The 21680-nt window shown below is 39.9% G+C and overlaps 1 long non-coding RNA gene across 1 annotated transcript in view; it reads left to right on the top strand.

The window, feature by feature from the left end:
- The window catches only part of LOC137840338 (uncharacterized), a 37663-nt gene extending 17215 nt beyond the window's left edge, over positions 1–20448 (top strand). Inside the window, exons 2-3 of the long non-coding RNA XR_011086924.1 lie at positions 12270–12410; positions 19685–20448. This is a non-coding gene — a long non-coding RNA (uncharacterized lncRNA). The remainder of the gene's footprint in view (positions 1–12269; positions 12411–19684) is intronic.
- Positions 20449–21680: the final 1232 nt, after the last annotated feature.

Raw genomic sequence — 21680 nt, 5'->3', positions numbered from 1 at the left:
ACAAGATGCCAGCCAACAGGTAACATTCAGTTAGACTTTGTTGTAAGAAATAAACTTTGTAGACCTTTTCTTGTTCTCTTAGTTTACAGCTTTTAGTTGGAAAGCTGTTCTTTAGTCAGAAGGTACCTTAAACAGCATTCAGCCAACCATTGGATCACACGGTTTTAGTGGTTCTCCTCATAGTGCCCAAACGAACCAGCGGCACACACACCTATAGATGGATTGTTGAAACATGCGCCCATGGGTGTCCAACCAAGCCAATCATTCACACACACATAACAGATTTCTGATGGCTACTTGTGGGGCCCTCCGTATGGATCTAAAGTTGTCTTGGTTATTCCAACCAAGCCAATCATTCACACTCACATAATAACAGATTTCTGATGGCTACTTGTGGGGCCCTCCGTATGGATCGAAGGTTGTCTCATGTTTTTAGATCATATTTTGGTTATGGACATTATGGAGGCTGATTATATTACAGCTATAGTTCCACACATCCTCAACAGCTAAACGGCTAAAGTGTCATGCTGAAGCATGCTCCACTACATCCATAAAGATGCTGTTATAGGACCTGATTAGACATCAGGTCTGACTGGAACACTTTAGTTAGAAAAGCTTGTTTGGTTTTGGGGACTAACTTCATATGATTTAACTATACAGGTCTTGAGTCTGTCATTTGTGGTGTCTGTATGATGTTGGTAAGTTATTTGTGGTTTTAATTCCAGGTGACAGGCTCTCAGGCTCCTGTTGACGGTGCTCTGCCTGAACCAGCCAGAACTTGGCAGGACTCTGACCCTGATGATAACATCAAACAAGATGCCAGCCAACAGGTAACATTCAGTTAGACTTTGTTGTAAGAAATAAACTTTGTAGACCTTTTCTTGTTCTCTTAGTTTACAGCTTTTAGTTGGAAAGCTGTTCTTTAGTCAGAAGGTACCTTAAACAGCATTCAGCCAACCATTGGATCACACGGTTTTAGTGGTTCTCCTCATAGAGCCCAAACGAACCAGTGGCACACACACCTATACATGGATATTTGAAACATGCGCCCATGGGTGTCCAACCAAGCCAATCATTCACACACACATAACAGATTTCTGATGGCTACTTGTGGGGCCCTCCGTATGGATCTAAAGTTGTCTTGGTTATTCCAACCAAGCCAATCATTCACACACACATAATAACAGATTTCTCATGGCTACTTGTGGGGCCCTCCGTATGGATCGAAAGTTGTCTTGGTTATTCCAACCAAGCCAATCATTCACACACACATAATAACAGATTTCTGAAAGCTACTTGTGGGGCCCTCCGTATTGATCGAAGGTTGTCTCATGTTTTTAGATCATATTTTGGTTATGGACATTATGGAGGCTGATTATATTACAGCTATAGTTCCACACATCCTCAACAGTTAAACGGCTAAAGTGTCATGCTCAAGGATGCTCCACTACATCCATAAAGATGCTGTTATAGGACCTGATTAGACATCCAGAACTGACTGTAACACTTTAGTTAGAAAAGCTTGTTTGGTTTCGGGGACTAACTTCACATGATTTAACTATACAGGTCTTGAGTCTGTCATTTGTGGTGTCTGTATGATGTTGGTAAGTTATTTGTGGTTTTAATTCCAGGTGACAGGCTCTCAGGCTCCCGTTGATGGTGCGCTGCCTGAACCAGCCAGAACTTGGCAGGACTCTGACCCTGATAATAACATCAAACAAGATGCCAGCCAACAGGTAACATTCAGTTAGACTTTGTTGTAAGAAATAAACTTTGTAGACCTTTTCTTGTTCTCTTAGTTTACAGCTTTTAGTTGGAAAGCTGTTCTTTAGTCAGAAGGTACCTTAAACAGCATTCAGCCAACCATTGGATCACACGGTTTTAGTGGTTCTCCTCATAGAGCCCAAACGAACCAGTGGCACACACACCTATAGATGGATATTTGAAACATGCGCCCATGGGTGTCCAACCAAGCCAATCATTCACACACACATAAAAGATTTCTGATGGCTACTTGTGGGGCCCTCCGCATGGATCGAAAGTTGTCTTGGTTATTCCAACCAAGCCAATCATTCACACACACATAATAACAGATTTCTGATGGCTACTTGTGGGGCCCTCCGTATGGATCTAAAGTTGTCTTGGTTATTCCAACCAAGCCAATCATTCACACACACATAATAACAGATTTCTGATAGCTACTTGTGGGGCCCTCCGTATGGATCGAAGGTTGTCTCATGTTTTTAGATCATATTTTGGTTATGGACATTATGGAGGCTGATTATATTACAGCTATAGTTCCACACATCCTCAACGGTTAAACGGCTAAAGTGTCATGCTCAAGGATGCTCCACTACATCCATAAAGATGCTGTTATAGGACCTGATTAGACATCCAGAACTGACTGGAACACTTTAGTTAGAAAAGCTTGTTTGGTTTTGGGGACTAACTTCACATGATTTAACTATACAGGTCTTGAGTCTGTCATTTGTGGTGTCTGTATGATGTTGGTAAGTTATTTGTGGTTTTAATTCCAGGTGACAGGCTCTCAGGCTCCTGTTGATGGTGCGCTGCCTGAATCAGCCAGAACTTGGCAGGACTCTGACCCTGATGATAACATCAAACAAGATGCCAGCCAACAGGTAACATTCAGTTAGACTTTGTTGTAAGAAATAAACTTTGTAGACCTTTTCTTGTTCTCTTAGTTTACAGCTTTTAGTTGGAAAGCTGTTCTTTAGTCAGAAGGTACCTTAAACAGCATTCAGCCAACCATTGGATCACACGGTTTTAGTGGTTCTCCTCATAGAGCCCAAACGAACCAGTGGCACACACACCTATAGATGGATTGTTGAAACATGCGCCCATGGGTGTCCAACCAAGCCAATCATTCACACACACATAACAGATTTGTGATGGCTACTTGTGGGGCCCTCCGTATGGATCTAAAGTTGTCTTGGTTATTCCAACCAAGCCAATCATTCACACTCACATAATAACAGATTTCTGATGGCTACTTGTGGGGCCCTCCGTATGGATCGAAGGTTGTCTCATGTTTTTAGATCATATTTTGGTTATGGACATTATGGAGGCTGATTATATTACAGCTATAGTTCCACACATCCTCAACAGCTAAACGGCTAAAGTGTCATGCTGAAGGATGCTCCACTACATCCATAAAGATGCTGTTATAGGACCTGATTAGACATCCAGAACTGACTGGAACACTTTAGTTAGAAAAGCTTGTTTGGTTTCGGGGACTAACTTCACATGATTTAACTATACAGGTCTTGAGTCTGTCATTTGTGGTGTCTGTATGGTTGGTAAGTTATTTGTGGTTTTAATTCCAGGTGACAGGCTCTCAGGCTCCTGTTGATGGTGCGCTGCCTGAACCAGCCAGAACTTGGCAGGACTCTGACCCTGATGATAACATCAAACAAGATGCCAGCCAACGGGTAACATTCAGTGCGACTTTGTTGTAAGAAATAAACTTTGTAGACCTTTTCTTGTTCTCTTAGTTTACAGCTTTTAGTTGGAAAGCTGTTCTTTAGTCAGAAGGTACCTTAAACAGCATTCAGCCAACCATTGGATCACACGGTTTTAGTGGTTCTCCTCATAGAGCCCAAACGAACCAGTGGCACACACACCTATAGATGGATTGTTGAAACATGCGCCCATGGGTGTCCAACCAAGCCAATCATTCACACACACATAACAGATTTCTGATGGCTACTTGTGGGGCCCTCCGTATGGATCTAAGGTTGTCATGGTTATTCCAACCAAGCCAATCATTCACACACACATAACAGATTTCTGAAATATGGTTTCTTGTGGCTTCTTTGTTGTAAATTTTGGAGCCTTTTCCATGTTTTATATGTAAAATTTCCTGTGATATAAGGTTTTGGCATATTTCAGAGGATGTGTACAGCACCGGTCGTCTACCAGTTAAGATATTGGACAGAAATTTTAATTATTTTGAGCAAAGAAATTCTAGTCTTTATATTAATACAGCATATAAGAGTAGCTTGCAGAAACTAACAACACATTTCTTTTAATTCCCTCCATAGAGCTATCAATTATCAAAGGAGTTTCTCAAAGTGGACTACTCAGACAGTGATGATACTGACAATGATTCCCAAAAGGACTGCTCTGTACCTCTGCAAATCAATCTGCTCAAAACAAGAGTATATTAAATTTGACCAAGCATTCTTATACAGGTGCAGTTAATTTTGGTTTTAGAATATTGCTATACTGTGTTTTTTTTCTGTACTTAAAAATCATCATTTCAGATGGGCTGATCCCAGAAGTGATAGAAGTGACCTCTTGTACCTCCGCATCTCGTGGCCCAAGTAATGAAAAGTCTGCCAAAAAGGGAGGTGAGTTTAGAGTAATCCTTTTCAATATATAACTTTATCACAGTTGCTTTTAAATTGCCCAATTGTTACTACTGTATCAGTATCTAATTATCCTCACATATGCTGCTTACTAAGATTTAGATGACCCAAGCAAGGTATATTAAACACCACTTGACTTTTTTTCTTAGACATGTAAGGTCTAAACTTTTGAATTTTGTCATAAAATGAAAATTGACCCATCCTTTCTCATGTGAGTTACAGGTCATTGCTAACCTTGATTATATGTGAGATGTTTGTTTACATCTATTTTTAAATAGAGGTAATGTATACATGACACATTTACCTCAAAAGAGAGAAAGAAAAATTGCTCTAGATTAACCTATTAGTGAATATGCAAATTCACACATTGTCACACCAAGGCAGATACCATTCTTATACAGCTTGCATTTAATTTTTTACACATTATATATTTCCAAATTTACTTTTATCATCTTTGTTTGTCCATGTGTAGCACGTTATCAAAGCAAATTCCCCATACATGTAAAACACTGTCTGAAAAAAGTTTTTCTCTGATTTTTATTTTTTATTTTCCCTGATTTTGCAACAACTTGTATCTGTTCTTAATGGTTTTGTCAGAGAAATGGTGCATCCCAATGTGCTGCCATGGTGGAGTTTGACTGCCTGTGCAACCTCTGTAGGGTCCAGGAATTGCTTCATCTACCAGCAGTGACATTCTGGTCAAATGCAAAACTGCTTAAAAGTAATCAAGAAAATGAGAGACCTCTTTCCCCCACCACCAAAACTGGGGGCATTCTAATGTTACCCTTTTGTGCATCTATTTTTAATTTTGTTAATATCAAAACAGCTGACACTGAAGACCACCTAGCAACTTAAATGACCGGATTAATATCTCAGATATTAACTGATTTACTTATGTCTATTGTAGGCTCATCACTGTTGACAAAGATAGTTGACGTTATAAAATATCTCATTTGAATTATATTGTCGGATAATTGTACATAAAGTGAATGTATTCTTTATGCAATTTTGTTCTAATTAAGTTGTAAACTAAAAAGTGCTCTTCCTATGCCCTTAGGTAACGGAAAAGTTGTGAAAAGAAGCTGGACCCCAGAGGAATGTGCTGCAGTAAATAAACATTCAAGGAAGTATATATTGACAAATCAGGTTCCTGGTAAGCTTGACTGCGAGAGATGCATTGCTGCAGAACCACAAGCACCGAGCTGTTAAGTACTTTGTCAAAAAGAGAATAACCACCATGAGGAGAAAATATGAGTGAAACAGCTTCCCTTAACAGAGATAGAAACACATGGCTGGTCCTGTTTCACCATTTGTTCACTATTTGTTTGTGATTTTTTTTATGCTCCACTTCTCCTGTTCGTAAATGTTAGATTAAATAAGTTCCTTTATTCATTGGCTACATTTGTAATGTGTCCATTTAAAATTTTGACTCGACAATTATTACTTGTAAATCCTGTGTACTTTATAGTTAGCTAAAATGCAGAATTTAAATATTTTAAAATGTACCAATATGACTGAACAAATTGAAGAATATTAAGACTGTGACCAAGGAAAATGGACCAGAATCTGAATAAAGACTTCAGAATGTATTTTAGAATGCACATTTCAATGTATATCTAGTATATTTAGCCAGATGAAAGTATTAATAACACTAACAAAATTTTTAGGTTTTCTCAAATGATTAAGTCCACACAAATGCATGTTTGGGTTAGATTAGGGTTGGGGTTGAACTTGATAGATCCGCTTTATAAAGGCAGACCTAACAAGTCTTAAATCTTAACAGCAAGCTCCATAACTGGCTAAAAAAATAATGTGTGTATAGGTAGACCTCTTAAGGTTGAAATATTAAAAGCGATCCCCATAACTGACTAAAAATCTCATGTGTGTAAAGGTGGACCCCGCAAAGCCGGAATGTTAGAAACAGGCCCCAGATATGACTGAAAAACTGACATGAAAAAAAAAGTTTCAAATTGTGTTTATTGAAAGTGATTTTTAGTAACAAGATTTTTTTTGGGAGTTGCCTGATTTTTTTCATAGTTCTTGGACCACTAGAAAGGGTGGACCCCAGAACTCGGTAAATTAAGTTGGGTCCTGCAGAGGGAGGTTAACAAGGATGTGTGTGTGTGTGTGTGTGTGTGTGTGTGTGTGTGTGTGCGCGTGTGTGTGTGTGCGTGTGTGAGAACTTAAAATTCTATCTGAGATGTGTAGACATTTTTGTACATGGTACTGTAGTACCAGTGTTTCACTTTTGTCTTCAATATAATTTTCTCCACCTAGTCTACTGTCTTCATAAATTGTTGATCCCACTTATCATTTGCACTCATCTTATTTTTAATGTCTGTGACTATCTTTGCCATTCTCTGGAACTCCCTTTGCAAACAAGAAATCATTGAGATGAAATTGAGAAAGTGGGAATTCAAAGCACCTCACATATTTGATGCACTTACCCCCGCTCACTTGAGCACCAAAAATACGATATAATCACCCTCCAAATCTGTTTTGCATCTTTCAACCTGCCGCATAGTTTTCTTATTTTTTCTGCTAATAACAAAATTTGCGTTTTCACTTTTGCAAAGGAATACTTCGACACTGCAATCAAAGTAAGGCTGCTGGCATGCCGCCCTGCTTGTTTACTCAGAGGTGACAATACACTAGAATTTGAACTTTATACAGCATCCCGAGATTCTGTGCAGGAGGGGTGTCATCACCATCTGTGTTTTTAATGAGCTCCTTTGCCGTTTCTTACTGTCTCATTTACACAGCTCTGATGGTGTCTCTTTATAAGCTAATCAGCTTTCCATCTGATTTTACACAGACCAACGAGGTGCACTGTACATATCTGAAAACAGCTCTTTAAAATTTTTGTTTTTCTACGCTGTTGACTTGGCAAAATATGTTTCTAAAGCTCATGTCACTTTAGAAAAAAATCAATGTAATTAACTAAAAGAAACAAACCGCTACGGAAGTGTGGGGATACCAATGTGGAGTTTTTTGAGTGGCAAATACATCAGAACGTATTTTGAACGTATTTTTCGCTCAAACGCTGAAAAAATGTTTACTCCACATTAGCCGCTCCATGATACTGTAAAAAGCCAATCTAGATGGGGGGCAAACAAAAGTAAAACACTAGGATAAGGGTTAAAGGGAAAAACACAGAGAGTCGGAAACATGTTTTGTTCAAGCCATCGGCGCAGCCCAGCAGTTACCGCAGCGTGAAATGAGAAAGGCCAATTGACGGTCCTTTGAGGGATTCTTCCGGTGCAAAAGAACCAGAGCTTATTGCATTCTAATTCCTATCACCGACACCAAAAAGTCTAGCTTCTTAGCTGCTGTTAAAGTGGGTGACGCAGTGGGAAAACTATCAACTGTGATCACATCTAACCCTCACACCCATTCACCAACTGTGCTTGGGCAGTTTACATCAAGTTCATGGACTGTTCCTCATTTAGAACATACACGGGAAACAGCGTAATGCCCAAGTAGACATTGGGTCAACTCCACCATGTCATTAATACGCCATATAATGGAAATACACCACGTTCCACTGAATCACTGACACAGGAGTTTGAGCACTCACATACCCCTTTGCAGTACCGTATTTTCCGGACTATAAGGCGCACCGAACTATAAGGCACACCTTCAATGAATGGCCCATTTCAAAACTTTGTCCATATATAAGGGGCACCGGACTATTAGGCACACCATTAATGCAATCACAATATAATAACTTAAAATAGTGAAAGCAATAACAATATATCAATAATGTTAATAATGTCTTATTGTTGTTATTGTTGTATGAATATGAAGGGTTTGTGACTGCAGTAAACAGGCCAGGTTGCATCATGTCAGATTTTTAATCCAAATCAAATCATTCTCCGTTTTATCTTTTTTATTTCAACTTCAGACGCAACAAATTACTTTATAATCACAAAATAAAGGTCCATAGTCTTTTTGATTCATGATTCATAGTCTTCAGCGGGCCACTCATGATTGATTTTATGACACAATGCTTCGGGCCAGTTTAAATTTTGAATTTGGTTCATATATAAGGCGCACTGGAGTATAAGGCGCACTGTCGGCTTTTGAGAAAATTTGAGGTTTTTAGGTGCGCCTTATAGTCCGGAAAATACGGTGGGACCAGGTGGGTTTAGCATCAGAGGATGTGGATGTTGACATATTGTACCCCTTCCTGGCCATGGAGCAAAGGAATTGCTATATCCTGGAAAGCAATGAACCGTTTTATAAAATGGCTCGAAGCCTACGCCATCCCTGACTAAAGCGCCGCCACCATCATTGCTGAGCAACTGGTCAGTGAAATGTTTTGCCTATTTGATGCACCAGAGGAGCTGTTTAGAGACCAATGGGTGAAGCTTTGAAGCCTAGTTCTTTGGGAAGGTCTTTCGATGGCTAAGCCTTAAAGAAGACCTGCATTAGGCCTTTACACTCCCTGAGTAACAGACCGATGGAGCTATTCAACTACACCCTCACCACCTAGATTTATATTCTGACCAGCTGCTAGCGGTGTGACTGGAAGCTGGATCTGCCTTTAAACCAGTGCTTCTGGGGGTGCACGGTGCAATGCCACAGGGGGATGCGTGTGACCCCTGGGAACATGTTTATTAGGACACAATGTTATGCAGAGGTGTACTTATATTTTGTAAACAAATGATACTATTTATGTTCACTGAGGAAAGTTGGGGGGAGTCGTGGAATAGTTTCTTCTTCCTCGGGGTGAATAACACAAAATAATTGAGAAGCACCGCTTTAGTCTCTTGGACATACCAAATGGCAGCCCAAGAGTCAATAAAATGCACCCCAAGCAGCCCTCATCTTTGAGTGGGCACTCCATACTCTCATGGACCTGATGTTCATCCCCATCATAAATATGCACCTTCCTAATCATATGCAATCATGAATGATCACGTTTAAGAATTGCACTCGCACATGTCAGGAAGGCACAAGGTTTAGAGGTCAGAGACTTAAACTTCAGGATTGGTTAGGCTGAATCCAAACCTTACTAACAATTTTTAAAACGGCAAACTCCCATTTTAAATGGTGTGTTGTCTTGTGAGTGAGGTTATTGTTTGTTTCGTGACCCCCCCAGTCCAGTTCTTTTGTGTGGGCAGCTCTTTTGCGAGTTGGATTTTGGCTTACTTTCTCATATAAAGTTCTTCTTCCTCAAAAAAGCTGAAGTGGCTCAAAAACATCCAGGAATGTCAAAACAATCATGATGCTTTAATCAGCCTCTAGAGCTGCCATAGGGGCATGTATCTTCTAATTTATAATTCAACAAGCTTATTCATGTCTTTGCCGTTTTGTTCCTTCTTTAGATTTATTATCATAGAGAGAGGAAGTTATCACACAGAAGCAGTCACACACCCTTGAACAAATTATATTATTTATATACCCATGTAGGCTACAGAAAGATGAAAGATGAAGCAGCACGGATAAAGGAACACACAGGCACGCAGACACACACACACTCACACATGCACACACACGCTCACACATCCCCATAGACTTTTGTTTTTTGAGGGGGTTTATCCATTCAACCACCATAGTTCTCAGAGATGAATATACATTTCTACTCACAAATTCATTCATTGAAATAATGATCAAAAACACTAAGATTGTCCATGCAGTTGTGCACTGTGCACGATGTCTTGTGGGCATCCATTTAATGTATCCAGGCGAGCACTCATTGTTTGCACAATGTCATAAACATATTAGCACTAAAGCAATGTGATGAAATTTCCAGCACAACACTGCAAATCTCCCCAGTGTGTCACAGAACTTGCTTGTCATCCTTCAATGCAGACTGTCCCAACCTCCGACTCCGAGGATTGTGGGCACATCATCGCATTCTTTACTTCGATCATTATTAATTTAGTTTGTTCTAGTGGAATTTTGCCCTGGGTTGTAATCCCAAGGGTTGTGTTTAAGTGCCATCTCAGGAGACACAACAGGAAAAAAAATATTGGAAATGCAGTGGTGCTGAGTATCTAACTGTTGAGTTGTGTGCTTTTGAAGGTGTGATGAAAACCTTCTGGAAGGTCAAAGAATGAATGTGAGCGTGCGCACACATACACATACGCACACACACACACACGCACACACGCACACACACTCACACACACACGCACATGCACACGCACACACACACTCACACAAACATGCACAAACACACACGGCATGCTGGGCTCAATCAGTTCTTTTGAGAAACACAGCAGGATGTTGTGCATCTGTGCTTTATTGTCCATTGCTGAAAGCTCTTTTTTTTTTTTGTTTGGGTAGTAAAGGAAAATAAGGACTCAAAGAGGTGTGTGAAATGTCGATGAAAAAAAATGAAAAACAATGCTGCCCAACAACTTTACCATCTTACTTCACCTTCTTGCTTTTCCACCTTTACACGTTTCTTCCTTGCAGTCAAAGTTTCATTGTGCAACAATAAGACTGCTTACTCTCTCAAAAGCTGTTTAAGTGAATTTCACTGGCTCACTGGGGAATCACCCCTCTGAGGCTTCTGAAGGCATTGAGGCAGGGAAAGAGAGTAATTACTTTTTTCCCTAAACAGAAATGGGGCACAGCATGGTGTGTGTGTGTGTTGTGTGTGTGTGTGCGTGCGTGCGTGTGTGTGTGTGTGTGTGTGTGTGTGTGTGTGTGCAGGTTTATGAAGATGAGTTGGTGTGTATGATGGATCAATTTTTGTACATCTACGTTGTTGTGCATGAAGCAATTGTGTTGTCTTTGGTTGAGAATGAGATAAATGCAACAGCCGTCTCCTTTTCGTGCAAAGAATACGGCCTTCCATACTGCCTTGCAAACCATCATCATTTGTTCCATTTCTTTTCAAACAGAATCAAATAGACTTTGACATTGGTTTATACTTTTTATTTTGAACGCCGTTTACATACAATTAGATTCAATTGATGGTAAGTTACTGTATGTTCATCTCTGCGAAGCAGCATGATGATAATGCTTTTAGCTTGTTTAGCTTTGTGGACTCAAGGAAGATTAGGGTGCTCCTCGCTGACTAGTACGAGTGGAATCATTGAATAGTTTTACAACTCTTTAAAACGCATATGAGCAGTAACAATATTTTTTTTTCTACAAACTTTGCCTTATATTGTGACCACAATCGGTGGACTCGGTAGCATGACTTCAGTGCTGCAGCGAACAAATATTTTGGAATTCAGATATCCTATTAAACATTCTAGTCTGTAAAGAGGATTAATAAAATGCCATAACAATAAACGCAAATCCACTGTGAATTTTTGCTAGTCACTCCAACACCATAACTGGAGTAACGACACTTTATTATGGTTTTTAGGGTATGTCTTAATCATCCAACAGTCACCACAGAAAACAAATAAAAGAACATGAATGATACGAGCAACACAAAAACCATGGCATTTTGTGTATATATAACAGAAAACATGAAGTTGCATTTTTGTGTAACTATATTAGCAGCATCCTTCCGAAATGCGCCAACATAAGGTAGCACAGAACAAATGCATGAAAATATATGACTGTCCATAACACAAAATGAACAGCCGCTCCCCACATATCGTGCAGAGCTGTTTTCGTGCACGGTCTGTGTTTTACACATTTTGATTGCTTGAGGGTTTATTATTAGCAATGCCGAGACAATTACCGTCGTATCTTGACATGTGTCAAGAGTCAGACAGATGGATGTAACAAGGAGAATCCGCCCCCTTTTCAAAATCAAATATTCATCAGCCTCTGATAATGTATAAAGCTGCAGAGGTGGGCATCATCTGTCCATCCCTGAGTTATCGTCCCTGACCCACGTGGACATGTCAATACAGTCTATGGGATTAAAAGGTATAACTGTTTTGGTTTTTTTATTCATGTTAGGTGAGCGGAAATTGCGTGTGACATTGTAAGTCCGTTCTCAACGTCAAATGGCTGACTTGGACTGATTGGGAGAAGCTGAATTACTGCCGGAAACTCAGGGACGGAGGACGATGCAAACCTTCTCTGCAAACCGGAAATACTGTAAGTTTTAGTATATTCTTTTGTATAAACGTTTTCCCTGTTCTGTCCATTGTGCCTGAGAAAGGGGGCTGCCGTGGCCACTGGTAACAAAAGTGTAAGCGTAGCATAATTGTAACCACTCTCAGCAAACCCGATGGAAAAATACTGCTTGTAAGCTAACCTTCTGCACCCCAGTATGGGCATAGATAAACAGCACTGTGGATAGGTATGCAAAATGAAATACTGACATCTTACATGTTCACCCATGGGCGTATATTTGCATAAAACACTTGAGAGACTTCGCATTAAAATGAGGTTCCGTGTCACATCACGGCCATATCAACTGAAGCTGAGTCCCATCAGTAAAGCTGGGTGCTTTTGGATTTCTGTGTTTCTTATGGAAATTCATGTGACAGCAAAGCAGTCTCTGTCATAACCTTCATGTCTCAGCATCACATGGCTTTAGCTCATACACTCAGGCCTCTTAAAGTCAATAGTCCTTACGTTGAACATACTTAGGTATTCTTGTAAATAATATTAAAATAATTCACAAATGTTGATTGGCTGGTGTTGTGATCGAGCATAACTCAGAGAACAGCTGCTCAAATGTCCTCAAATGTAGTTTTGTGGGTTTATTTTCTAATTGGAGTGGTGTTGTATGATGGGGTGAGCTCGACCCTAAAGCATGACATTGACATCATAAGAATGACACGCTCTTCGTTAAGTGTTCGACAATCCAAGTATCAAACACAACTGAAGGTCCAGGCTAGAGGTGTTGTCAACCAGCTCAATGGCCTAGTAGTAGAGTGTCCACCCTGAGACTGGAAGGTTGTGGGTTCAAACCCTGGCCGGGTCATACCAAAGACTATAAAAATGGGACCCGTTGCCTCCCTGCTTGGCACTCAGCATTAAGGGTTGGAATTGGGGGATTAGATCACCAAATGATTCCCGAGCGCGGCACCGCTGCTGCTCACTGCTCCCCTCTCCCCCAGGGGATGGATCAAAATCACATGGGGATGGGTTAAATGCAGAGGACAAATTTCCCCAAACCCATATGTGTGTGTGATGATGATCATTGGGACTTTAACTTTAACATGAATGGGTACCAAAGGTAAATAACACCAGGGTACCCACAGGGTCTTAAAGAGTTTTAAAAGCACAGAATTTCTGAATTTAGAAATAATACCTTTAAATTTCTTGAAAAAGTATTGAATTATGATTTCTGGGTATGAGATGCCAACTAGTAAAAATGTTTTTCCTGAACAATTTATCTGAACTTTTAGATTTTCTAAATTCGGTCAGGAATATTCCAGCAGGACTTGTGCATGGGAAGGTGTTTTGTGCGTGCGTGCGTGCGTGCGTGTGTGTATGCATGTCTGTTGTCCTTTCTTTCTTTCTTTCTTTCTTTCTTTCTTTCTTTCTTTCTTTCTTTCTTTCTTTCTTTCTTTCTTTCTTTCTTTCTTTCGTTCTTTCTCTCTCTCTCTCTCGCTCGCTCTCACTCTACCATCCAACAAGAAGCAGAATGAAGACAAAAGACAGACTTCAGTATGGTAAAGAGCGAAGGCAAAAGGAACGATTTTGTGCCTTCATGGTGCAGCTACATTGCTAATGACTGGGAGGTTTTTTTTTATATTTTAGTCTTCCTTCCCAGCCGTGCTGCCCTATGCAGCTGCTTATAAAGTGTACGCCAGAATTTTTATCCAGAGATAGGATTTTAGTGGACCTTTCACAGTTTCTTTTTTTAAATCAAATGAATGATTCAAATTAGTATGGTACCGGTCGTTGCTCAGAATTGGTACCCTTTATTACTTACCGAACATTGCGTGCCAACCTCTCAATGTGTGACACCGTATCTGTATCCTTAGTGCATATCACAGGATCTGAATTCACAACAATGCAAAAATTTAAGCTCATCTCAGAGGCATTCTGGTAAGACTTGCCATTCTTTTTAACTTTAGTCGTGAAGCGATCACCAAAACATGTCGCACCTGATAAATATGCTAAAAATACATCTTGTCATTAACGTAAATACAAGAGCGGATGCCATCTGAATCACTTAAAATGTACTTTGCATGCGCAGTTCAAAGAGAAAAGTAATTTCTCATGAAAGTATAATTTGAGTGGCAAACATACGGCACACTCTTTGATTAGTTTGAAACTCAACTCAAAGTGAGTGACACATAACCATGCCCCCTCCACTTTTAGTCATGCTCCAGCTTAGACCCGCCACTCCCTCTCCCACTTGACAAGCACTCGCTTGGCCTCATCGCTTTCATTCCCCTCAGCTGCAGAATGCCACTCCCACATAGTCTAAGTATGACAATATTCATATCCCCAACCTTCCCTGACAACGATGACCCCCTTCACTGTTTAATTTATCACATCCCTTATTTCCTCCCTGGCTAAGGCTTGCCACACAGTGCCCATAAAGGCTAATGTTAACATGACTTGTGGAGCTGGTGGGCCAGAAGCTATAGACAGACAAGGAGACAAAAACAGTGATAGACATGAGTGCATGCATATGTATGAATACACACACTTATGCATAATCTCACAGTGAAAGTGGAAATACACACTCATACACAGTCAACACCAGAACCGCTAAGCCATTGGAGGTGCATGCATATCAAACAGAAATGATGAAGGATGTCACCGCTGATATTTGGGTACTCACAGTTTCATCAGAACGTGTCAAAGGAATTGTAAATCTGTCTGAGATTAAGTATGAAGATTGTCGGTTACATCATGAAAGGGCTGTCAGCAGTGATGACTTATCAACAGAGGGTGCTAGGGTGCCACCTTACCACTTGCCTTAAAAAAATTGAAAATGAAATTATAAAAAGGAAATTACAAAGTAAAAATGTACAAATGCATATCATTTTTTAATTAAAAGGATAAATAGTGTACAGTTATTATTGCTTAAATTGTTTTCTTCATGTCTGTTTCAAAATTGCTTACCCATTGACCCATAACCTATATTAAAAGTTTGACATGCACAGTAGATCCTCTTTCACACAAGAGATAAAGAGCACAGTGGAGCAATGAATTCCAATGCCCGCAGAAGAATGCACCTTCCCACCATGAAGCCACCATCACATCAATTTGCTAACATTCGTTGCTAGCTTGCTATGCTGTTCTTCATGGTGCTCACTGCACCGTTTGTAAGATGCATCACTCTGTCATCAATACTGGTCTTGTTTAAGGTAATAAAGAGGAACCTCAAGTTAAAAAATGATTTGGTTCTTTGAGCCCCTTTGTTTGTCAAGAATCTATACTATTGGTCAGGCCACAAACATTGTTTTAACAAGTTAGTGACCACTCTAAATTTTTGAAAATGGCTTGCTTTCTTTGATGATGCAATGTTAATAGTTGGAAAAAAAAAACATTACATTTGTGGAGTCTGTTAGAGTTGTGCACACTCCAACTTATTTTGCAAGAACCACAAGGGAGACAAGCAAGTTCTTTTAGACACCTGCAGGTGGAGAGTCCATTCGTCGCTGTCTGAACAGCGATGATCGAATGAAGTCTGAAAAGTCTCCTTCCTGCAAGGGCATATTTATTAGGAGGAACAGAGTGGGGGTGAGAGTGGACAGGTTTGGTGAACCCCCGGCCTCTGGTAAGATCAGAGCAGGGGGTGTTTTACGATGTTGTGGGAACCAGAACAACTTTGATTGCTTCCTCTGCAGCTGGTCACTCAAGCAGAGGAAGCAACCACTTTACTTTACTACGTTGTGAGAGCAAGACAAGATTGGTTAATCATTATAGTCTACATTCCAACATAATCCTATGATAAAGATAACCTGGAAAACCCTAACAGAGTCTGCTGAAAAAAGTCTGTTTTGCAAGTACAAAGTTTCCGCTCAAAGCCAGTGAAACTTTTTGTGGACTTGGAGAAGGTAAGGGTGTTCTGCCCGGGGTGCTTTTGGAGTATGGGATACCAAACCCCCTGATATGGCCTGTTCGGTCCTTGTACGACCAATGTCAAATTGTTCCGCATTGCCAATAGGATTTGTTTCCGGTGAGCGTTGGATACTTCGCTTAAGGCCTTTTGTCACCAATTCTGTTCATATATCTTTATGGACAGAATTTCTAGGGGTTCCGTTTTGGTAGCCTCAATATGATATTGCAGACTTTTCAAATGTGGTACCGGTGATTTCATCAAGCAACATTTTCTCACAACAAGTCTCACTGAAGCAGTTTGTTGCGGTGAAGAAGAAGCTGAGCTAAAAGCAGAAGCTCTTTACCAGTTTGATCTATGTTCTTACTCTCACTTGTGGTCCAAAGCTTTGCGGTGTTACATAAAGATCCTGGATACAAGCGGCTAAACTGAGTTTCTTTTTATAGTGATGACCAAAGGACAGTTAACATGTTCACCTTAGTAATAATAATAATGAAATGGATTCACGCTTTTCTATAGAAGTCTATACTCAAAGTGCTCACAGGAGAAGCATTATTTATACGCTCACCCATTCACACTCTGGTCGTTGTAAACTACCTAAGTTGCCACAGCTGCCCTGGAGCACACTCACAAAAGCCTGGCTGCCGGTGCACGCCTCCGGCCCTTGCGACCACCACCAAACATTCATACACCATTGTGGGTGGCACTGGAGGCAAGGTGTCTTGTCCAAGGCCGCAACGACCCATGACTCGGGCCGAGCGGGAATCAAACACTCGACCCTCTGGTTCCTGGACGACTGCTTCACGGTCACCACAATAGGTGGTGTTATTTCTGAGATATTTATGAATTTTTGAAAACGGAAGAACAATTGCATGTCTTTACCATTATTATACATGTGTACAAAGAAGAGTGTAAGGTGTTTATTTATGCACTTACGTATATCTGAGTAGGAAGGGCAACACACGGTCAGTAATTAAAGGTTAACCTGTCATTGTTGTTTGTCCAACTTTTAAGAATTATTGTTCGCATTGAAAATGTATTTATCACTTGTCTTTACAATTTTGTCCTAAAATTTCAAATCATCACAATTATTTGTTTTTGGACCTTGCAAAAAAATTGGTCCTCAAAATTAGAAAGTTGATCCTCAGATGATTGATTGATTTGCCACACTGCTCCTCAAAAAAAAGGTAAAAAGGTAAACACTGTTTGTTTCTATCAATTCAGTCATAATGTCGAGATAATTCGTCATTTGATAATAATTCTCAAGATGTATTTTAAAGATTAACGATCTGAGGATATATGACATTTTTCTCAAATCTACATTTTTTAGATCTTGATGATGATGATAAAGAAATATATGAAATGTTTCAGTACACAGATTTGGAGAGCCCCATCACTGGCTTTGCCCTGGGCCCCCAAATACGCCCTTGTGAATGAATTTAGACTCATTCAATGAAACCATTGTTCCAACAAATCCCTGCTATATTCTTCAGAATAACCTTGAATGTATTGGCAGTGAATGCTCCCTGTGGGGATCTACGGACTCTCTTTGTCATTTGAAGCTGTTACACGGCAAATCTGGAAAGTAGATTGCGGGGCAGTGAGCTGTGGCTGGGCCCAGGAAAAGAGCAGCAATGGTGGGATTGACAAGGATTGGCATTCAAATCAAACAGACAAGGGGGAGAATACAAATATTTCACTGAGATACAATTGGCTTTTGATCAAACCCAATGAGACGGGGTTGAACAACACATTCCAGGTAATTAGCCAGTGTGTGGTGGAGCGAACAGAACAAATGATATTATTAATGAAAAATAAAGATTGTAGTCAAGTGCGTAAATGAATATATGCAGAGACACAGCACTGGAGGGCATGGCAGCTGTTTTAAGGAGCTGGGCATTCAAGGGGTCTGCTATTTAAATCAAGAATGATACGAAAATATATTAAATAAGTGAATTTGTTTGATCACACTCCAATTCTGATCCATCTTGTGATGAGTGTAAATGGGTGAGACTATAGTATGAAATGATTGCTCCGCAAGGTGAAATATTTTAAACAATGGCAAATAGTGATAAAACGCACACACACACACATACTTAAGTGGACCCCATTTCTAATTTGTTAGATAGTGTGCTAGGTGGAGATAAGGGTGGTGGCAGGAATGTGGCCTGGCTCAGACGCAACGTTTTCATCACGGATGCTCTGGGAGCACTGTATTGTTTGCTAATTTGACTTTTGCAGCCATTGTTTCAGAAGCTGCGACACCATCACTGAAGAATGCGTGTGTGCGGGTGTGTGCGGGTGTGTGCGTGCATGCGTGCGTGCATGTCTGTGCACTATGCTGCTGCAATATTGTGTGACTGTTCATTAAGCAACAGGGTGCACTCATCTCCTGCCACCTCTTTGATGTTATTCATAGCTATTTAAATGATCTCATGCACCTCTCATTTGTTAAGACAGCGGTGATGCAGTAGAGAAACCTTCGGTGTGTGTGTGTGGTGCGGGTGATTTGATTGGGAGAACTTCCGTGCAGGAAACTTTAAATTGTAAGGATTATGAAAAACGGATAGCTGAATACTGGCAAATCTGGGGATGAGCAAGAAAAGGAAGTGTGAGAGAAAAATGGATGGAAGGATTCAGTATAAGGATAACAGTTGTAAAATTAAATATATGTAGTATTATGTGATCCTACATGTCTTTATCTTTATCCCTCAATGTGTGTCTGTCTTCTAATCAGTGAAAATGTGTTTGTGGTGTTCTGTGAAAAATCAAAGCATATGGACCACAAGTGAGAAAAGCCTAGTTTGTCTGATTAGGTCCCTCCAGGGAATTTGGAGACACTAGTGGGAGGTAAGCCACTGCTGTGGTTAAAATAGTCTTTTACACACAGCCATGCACACGCATGCACGCGCACATGCACACACACACACACACACGCAATGTATTTATATATGCACGTGCTCAGTTGAATTAAAATGTCTATGATGAAATTTCTTTTTTAGTTCACTTTGCTTTCTCTGAATGGTTTCTAAGCACCCCAACGTCAATTGCCACAAGGACTTGCTGTACTTGTTTGCTTCAAGGGAAAATATATCCTGGAGACTTTCAGGAGTTGCAGCAGTGAAAATAATCTACTTTTTTTTTTTTCCAAGACAAATGCACAAAATCACACACATGTTTTACAAACTGTGTACTTTACAATATAATGTGTTTTATGACACACTGCATTCATCATGATGTTTATCCTGTGTAGTTACAGGACATGGACCCTGTATACAAACAGAGGCTGTTCTCACACTTTATATTGTACAATAAATCCATTTCAGGCCTTTTTTGCCCTTCCGTGCTAATGTAGTCCTTCTCTCTTGGAGTTCTGATTGTTTCTTGTTCTTTACAGGTATCAGTTCTTCAGAAAATGCAACCTGCCAGCTCTGCCTCAATATGCTCTATCTCTATCTTGTACCTGTGACCTGTTTGGCGTGTGGGCTGTTTGGAGGTATTTCAGAGCAAGGCCCAGCATACATATGTAAATCATTTCTGTGTACTTAGTTTGTTGGTGAATTGTATCATTATATTCAAGTTTCAAGAACCATATTTTATAATCTGTATAGAGACTTAAATAATTATGCTTAAAATGACCTGTGAGGTCAAATTAAATACTCAGGAAGTTTATGGAATGGTCAGACATATGAAAAAATATACGGAACATTGCCCATGAGCCTCGTGAGGATAAGCGGTATAGAAGTTGGATGGCGTGATGTATAGCTTGATGGATGTGGTTGTTCCTTTCCTGACTTGCACATACATATGTTTTCATTACTTAACATCAATTATTATGTCTTTCTTTGACCCAAGTGCTTGCAAAGTGTATCGTGTAGAGGGCAAAATCCTCATGCAGGTTCCCAAAATATAAAGTCCTCAAGTCTTCATTTCAGATTTTTTTTTTTTTTTTGTCCAACATTTGTTTTTTGTCAAGGATGCAATGAAAGGTTTGTCATGAGCCTGCTGAGAGGGGCTGTACCTGCCTAATGTTGTTGTGTTAATGTCATCATGTCTTTTTGTTTCACGTCTTTGTCGGTTAGTCCTGTTGTTGGTTTTGTTAGTAAGTTATGTCAGTTTACCGAGTCTTTTCGTTTGTTTTCGTCAATAAACCCTGGTCCAAGCTGCACTTGGTCGCCCTGCTCCATCCGTTCCGTGACACTTACACTAATGGTAGTCAACTTCTCAGTTGTTACTCACATTATCAATGAGGTATTAGGTACCGTTTTTCTTTTGAGTGGACCACATTGACAGTACTCAATATTGCTACATGGTGGTGTCGGCTATTATGGATGGACAGGACTGGTGGACTGGTGCAGTCAGACCAACATTGTCCACGACATTAGCAAAACAAAAGAGCCACTCAAATTACTTTACCAAGATTGGGATTATGAAAGTACTTGGATGCTCTTTATAAGAAGGGAATGAGCAGACATTTTTTTTTCCTGAGGAAGCTCAGGTCATTCGATGTACTGGATCGATAAAGTCATAAAGAAGTCAGGTGACATCATGGGAGTTGAAGATGGACATATCACTGGGCAAAGTTCTCTTCATCTTCACATCCTCTCCATGACATCCTGCAGCAGCAAAGGAGGTCTTTCTCAAAGGAATGGAAACTTCAACAGGTACGTATTTAACAATGTGTTTTCATTCATCCATTTCCCTTGCCGCTTGTCCCCATGGGGGTCGCGGGTGTTTTACAATATGTTCATCTAAAAGTATCCAGTTAGGACAGATAAAGGACAAAACTTTTGTTCTGCATTCATGTCCTGACCCACCCCAGTGTTTCTCCTGTCAATCTGTTGTAATTACCAGCTAAGGTATCGATCATAGATTTTTATCTTATCTGAGTGGACGATTTGATAGGAGAGTTTATCAGTGAAAATGACTGGTCAGATATTTAGCACATGAAGGATATACAAGGGTATAAGAGGTTTAATTTGAAAAGATCAGATTCACTCATTGGTTATAGTCTATCTGGTTCCTGCTCGTGGAACAAGAAAGACATTTTTGGAACTCCCAAGAATGTTAAGTACCACTAAAACATATACAGCTAAGACTATCCTTGGGGGTGGTCCATAATATGAGATGTTATGAGATTAACAGTAGCAAAGGAAATAATTCAAATAAGAGACATCATTTGAAAGAATGACTTTCTAGAAAGTGTTTCCTTCAGTTAATAAATAAATAAATAAATAAATAAATAAATAAATAAATAAATAGTTAAAAAGCCCAAATGCATCCCACTCAAAATTTGACTACTGTTTCAATTTTAATTACAACACTGCTCAATTCTGGATCTGAAATGCCAAGGAAGTCTAAATGTCAATATAATATGCAATCTTCTGAAAATC

This window comes from Syngnathus scovelli, chromosome 5 (genome assembly GCF_024217435.2).
Source record: "Syngnathus scovelli strain Florida chromosome 5, RoL_Ssco_1.2, whole genome shotgun sequence".
NCBI classification, from domain to species: domain Eukaryota; kingdom Metazoa; phylum Chordata; class Actinopteri; order Syngnathiformes; family Syngnathidae; genus Syngnathus; species Syngnathus scovelli.
The sequence above is the reverse complement of the archived record's forward strand: the minus strand, read 5'-3'. Positions and strand labels throughout refer to the sequence as shown.